At 36.9% G+C, this 5,881-nt stretch overlaps 1 pseudogene; it reads left to right on the top strand.

Annotated features, from left to right (window-relative positions):
* Positions 1-4,663: 4,663 nt before the first annotated feature.
* Positions 4,664-5,581, top strand: LOC123783274 (ATP synthase F(0) complex subunit C2, mitochondrial pseudogene; annotated as a pseudogene).
* The last annotated feature ends 300 nt before the right edge of the window (positions 5,582-5,881 follow it).

Below are 5,881 nucleotides of genomic sequence, written 5' to 3'. Positions count from 1 at the left end.
TTTTTTTTTTTTTTGGTGCAGAAATACATATATAAAGAATAGGAGAATCAGAATTTGGAGGATGCTGGAGGGTCTCCAGTCAGTGCTGCTTCTCTAGTCTTCCCTGGAACAAAAGAAATGTCACTAAGTATCCAAGCACAGTTTCATGAGGATATCACAAAAGCCACACCTGGAATTTTTCACTAGCAAGCATGCCATTGATTATAATTTTTGTCATGTTGCTATGAACATTATCCAACAATAAATCAGATTTGAGGATATGTTCTGTGTTTTTACATAATATTTTTATCTCTGTGCAGCCGCTTACCTTTTTGTATCATGGCTCTGTGTTGGCTTTTCTACCACAGGTAGACTTTCCTAAGTTTCACCATTGCAGACGGTGTGTGTGTGTGTGTGTGTGTGTGTGTGTGTGTGTGTGTGTTTTATAATGAATTGTAGTAGTTCCTGGTATATTTTGGATATGAGGTTTTTTTGGATATCTGAATGTAAATATCTTCTCCAATTCTCTGAGAGGCTTTTTCATTTTCTTAAATTTTTTTTAACAAAAATTTAAAATTCTTAGCATAATTTAATTATCAACTCTCCCCTGGATGATTAGCTCTCTTCTCCTTAGTCTATTCCAAATTAACATAGTTGGTTTTCTTTATTGTCTTCTATAAGGTCTATTGTTTTATAAGGTAATTGCCATTGAGCTCAGCAATCTCTCAGAAATTAAATTTTGTGTATAGTGTGAAGTAAGAGTCAAGATACATTTTGTTTCCGGTATGCTTATACAAATGCCCCAATACATTTTAGTAAAAAGGTTGTCTTTGCCCTAACACACTGTACTGTCACTTTCTCATAAGTCAAGTGACCATTTATGTGAGGCTTTTTCTAGACTCATTCTTTTGTTGTTTTGGTCATTTTATCTACAATAGAGCAAATGCCATATTGTTTTAATTATCTGGTAAACTTTGTTTTGTTTTTCCCTTTTTCAAGATTGCCTTGTCTATTCTTGGTTCTGTCCATTTCTATATAAATTTTAAAATCATCTAGTCAATTTCAGCAAAAAAAAAGAAAACACAGACTTTTATTTGGGTGGCATTATACATACACAAATATAAATACATTGTGTCCTGTTTATAATGAAAAACGAAAGCCATGTATGGAATCCCATTGTTATTTCAAATTCAATTCTCCTAAAAGTAAATAACTCCCGCGTAGTAGGCATAAAAGAGAACAAAGCAATGAGCTGAACGTTTAATAAAATCAGATTTGGTAAAGATGGCTGAGGGTTGTCACTTAAAAAGCACAAAGATATAGGAAGAATTTAAGTGTGGAGGGTTAGTGGAAAAAGATTGTTGCTTATAATTCAAATTTTACCTCTGATTTTCCATTCAAATAAAATTGGAAGTTTTTCAACATCAAAAAATACACAATATAAACAAGGATCAAAGCACTTAAGGTGAATTCCAAATGTTGGAGAGACTTATGAAGTAATGTTAATAAATATTTTCAATTGAGATCAAAAATGTGTATGACTCTTACCTGAGTCCTCAACTGACTAAGAAATACACCCAAAATGTCTGGAAGTTGACAAATTGGAATGAAATAATAAGAATCTAGTTTAAAAAAGATATTATGACCTGTTCACATTTTTTAAACCTACAAATTGTGTGTTCATTTAAATAGTACATTTAAGCAATTGAAATGATTGGTGTCACATATTATCTATAAAATTTTCTGGAAATGCCAACTTAATACAAAGAAGCCTGGAAATCTAAGAGAAATTTTAGTAAGATCCTAAAAAAATGATAAAGTATCACTCTTAGGTATTTTAATATTATATTAGCTTAAAATTGTCTCACATTATATTGTATTATTGACTAACATTTGAAGAGGTATTGTAATTTACCAATTGTCTATGACGGATCTACTTCAATATATAGATTAAATGTATTTTTTTCCTTTACAAATGCTCAAAAAAATCGCTCAATAATGACACATTAGGCTAAAAGTTGGCAATCAGATGTAGAATTAACTGGAGTGGCTTTGTTCCCCAGGAATATTTAATAAATTATATTTTCTTTAGTTTCTGTTCATACCCAGTGATCATATTGCACTGATCTTGGGTGAAAAGTCATTAGAAAAATGGGGAAATATCTAATATATTAACTTTCCCAGGTTATGATTATATATCATTGAGAAGAGCTAGTACAAGCTTCCAGCGAAATTATCCTTCATGTAACTTTGACAGTGGTTCCTTCAGAAATGGGAAAATGTGAAATAAATTGGGAGCAGGTTTCAGGAATTCACAGAAAAGAATAAAGGAATTTGACTTTGGGAAGGAAGCAACAGTAACTATATTGTTTTGAATCATGTGAGCCCCCCTCTTCTTCTTGGTCCTTAATCTTAGACGTCTTTTCCCCCCATACAATATCCTATTGTATTCAAAGTACAAAGAGAACTGTTGTAAGCATTCACTTTTATTCCTCCATCTCACTCCTCAGCCACGTGTGCTTAATATTCTCCAGTTGGTAGGCAGCTCAGAAGTGATTCTGGACAGAAAGAGAAGAGGAAAACCTCCACTTTCAGAAAGTCTTTGAATCGTATCCGGTTGTTCCTAGTGCCCTATGCCTGGGTCCTGATCTCAAATAGCCTGCACTGAGCCTGGGGTCCTCTCTCGCCCCGCCCATCTTTACACTGCCCATTTGCTTGCTTCCTTTATCTCAAAGAATTCTGCCCACCTCTATGTTGCTGAATTCATATTTTGCTCCCTCCCTTCCTCTGCACCTCAAATCTCCATCGGCCCTGTCCTGATGTCTGCCAAAACCCAGAACGACAAAACCTGTACATTGTTTCAGTAAGGCGTATGATTTGAAATTTGGGGCTGGCTTGCGATGAAAAAGTAATTTAGGGAGTTTGGATCTGTCTAAACAGAGTGATTCAGTTAAGACTGGATTGACTAGCGACCCCTGGGTGGCTCAGTAGGTTGAGCAGCTGATTCTTGGTTTTGAATTGGTTTTGGCTCAGGTCTTGATCTCAGGAGTAGTGGAATCAAGACACACAATGGCCCCTGCGCTCAGCAGGGGGTCTTCTTGAGGATTCTCTCCCTCTGCTCCTCCCCTGCTCATGTTCTCTCTCTCTCAAATAAATAAATAAATCTTAAAAAAAAAATAAGACTGAATTGACTGTATATTAGGTGTTTTTTTCCTAAATTAAACCCAGACAAACTTCCTAATTCTGTTATACAGTTTTTGTTTTATATTGTTCTTTCAGTTGATATAGTGCTAAATAATGACAATACAGTCATCTTATAACTATAGTTTTAGTGCACCTGTTCTTCTAGAGTCCCTATTTGTATGTAACATTATATCACAGAATCATCTAAGAGGTATCTTAAAAAAAATGAATATTGAGAGATGGCCAATTCAAACAAAAAGGGATTATTTGGCCAAAACTATTTGGAGTTATAAATCATACCAGAGACTCTTTTGGCAGTGTTTACAATGCACATTATTACATTAAGTTCCTGCAGTTTAAAAAATATATATTAACTTATTATTATATATTAATAAGCCACCATCTCTTATTCTTATTTGAAAGACTTTGGAAAGGAATCACACTATTGTCCTCTTTTTGTAGGGATGCATAATAGTTAATATACCAGTCTACATAATACACTTCAGAACAATCATCACTATATCTATATTTATTTTTATCACTCATTCCAAAAATAGGTAGAAATGGGCTCTGAGAACTAGGTTTCAAAAACTTCGCCTGCTTCTATTATTTATATTGCCTCATCCTCAAATTCCAACTGAGTGACTAATGGATTTTGTTGAATTCCATTGTTCGATAATCGTAGAAAGAGCCTGTGTTTTGGGCCTAAATAAAGACAGATCTATTTCTTGATTTGTCTACTTACTATCTTTGTAGCCTTGGGCAACTTCATTAAACTTTCTGGGTCTCAGATTTCTCATCTGGTAAACAACATTAATAGAGTTACCTTTTTGTCCTGCAGAGAATTAAATGAGATAAGATACATTAAGCAGACAGCACAGTTCCTGGATATAGTATCCCATAAATGTTAGCAGTTGCTGAGAACTGTTTCTGAATATTTTCTGAAAGTCATTGCTCTGTATTCATTTCAAATTATTTCTTAGCACATCCTAGAGTTTAAAGTCATGGATCCAGACTTGCTTTATATGAGAGAAAATGAACATTTTTAAAATTACTTTGTGTGAAGCAGATTTTACCTAAATGCCTAGTAAAAATTCAGTTGTTTAACGATTAAAAAAACCCCTCCTATTTTAGATAATGTTAGTGAATATAATTTTTGTAGATAAAAGCATATCAACATACCTTTTTATCTAGATATGAGTCAAAAGACCAAGAAACATCACTTGGGAGAAACATCACTTAAACTTGCAGTTTAGTTACTTATACGATGTAGTTATTTTGGGTTATATGTGAAAAATCATTGTTTTAAATTGCGATTTTTCTTTTATTAATTTTGAATATATTTGATTTTGCATTTGGTACAGTACTCTGTTTTCCTTCACATTCATCTAGCCCTATTTGATTAAAACTATGTAACATATTAGAAACAAGAGAAGCTGTCCCTCTCAGTTTTCTCTGCACTGGGAGCAGCTCTCCTGCTACAGTCCCTCATCCCCTAAAAATGTACGGCTGTGCACAGTTCATCTCCTCCCCCTTCTTGGGCAGGAGCACCCCTCAGGTGAGCTGATCGTTGTCTGCCGTGGTGCTAAAAACACTGGAGACACCGACAGATGAGAGCCTCAGCAGCTTGGCAGCCCCATGTCCCCTGACCTCGCTTATTTTAGCCACAACTTCCAAACCAGCGCCATTTCAAGGGACATCCACACAACGGCCAAGTTCACTGTGGCTGGGGCTGTCACAGTAGGGGTGGCTGGCTCTGGGGCTAGAACTGGGGAGTCTGGGAGCCTCATCATTGGCTATGTCAGGAACCAGTCTCTGAGGCAACAGCTCTTCTACGCCATTCTGGGCTTTGCTCTCTGGGAGGCCATGAGGCTCTTTTACCTCTTGGTGGCCTCCACATCCTCTTCTCCCTGTGAAGGAGCCTTCTCGGCCTCCCACAGGTCTTTCTCCAGTGTCTCATGTGCCCTGTATGTTCCTTTTCTTATACCTCCCCAGGCAGCCTGGGGAAAGCAGTTGGCTCAGGGTTTGTCAGAGGAAAGACAAATAAGTACTGTATTAGTAAGGAAAAAACAAAGAAAAGAAACAAAACAAGAGAATCCTTTTCAGGTATTTTGAGATAAACAGTGAATACCAAAACTTAGAGAAAACCGAGAGAAGTTTGAGTTTCAAAAAATGGAAATCCCTATTCAGAACATAAAATATACAAATAGACAGATGTGGATATATTGATTCCGAACAGGCCCTTTCAAGACTGTCGGATACTGGAGTGCATTGCTCAGGTTCTCCCTCCGAACCCAGGCATCATCTGACAGCTCACAGCCCAGTCCCTCGGCAGAATTTCCTTGCATCTGAAGGAAGATACTTCATCCACAGTGACATGCGCTCTCCAGGGCAGCCAGCATCTCAGGACTGTTCATAGGGGCGTTTCAAAAGGCCTGTTCCCCCCGGTGTCAAAAAAAACAACTCTGAGAGGCACCGCAGCTCTGGGGTCTCTGAATGAGTGATTGAAGCTTTGTTACTGCTGTCTATGCCTACTCCCCGGCCTCACATGGGCATTTTCTCCTCCAAAGATCCCCCGTTAGACCTCCTGGTTGCACAGTTGATTGTCAGTCTGTTTCCCTCGGGAAATCAACAGAAATCCCGAAGAAGTTGTGACAAATGAGTTAGTTACAACTCAAAAAAAATTTACTATCTTCCTCCAATCCCCTGTACTCCAAAA

The sequence above is a fragment of the Ursus americanus genome, chromosome 1 (genome assembly GCF_024610735.1).
Source record: "Ursus americanus isolate L20-20 chromosome 1, mUrsAme1.1.p, whole genome shotgun sequence".
In the NCBI taxonomy this organism is placed as follows: Eukaryota; Metazoa; Chordata; class Mammalia; order Carnivora; family Ursidae; genus Ursus; species Ursus americanus.
This window is presented reverse-complemented; position numbering and strand designations above follow the sequence as displayed.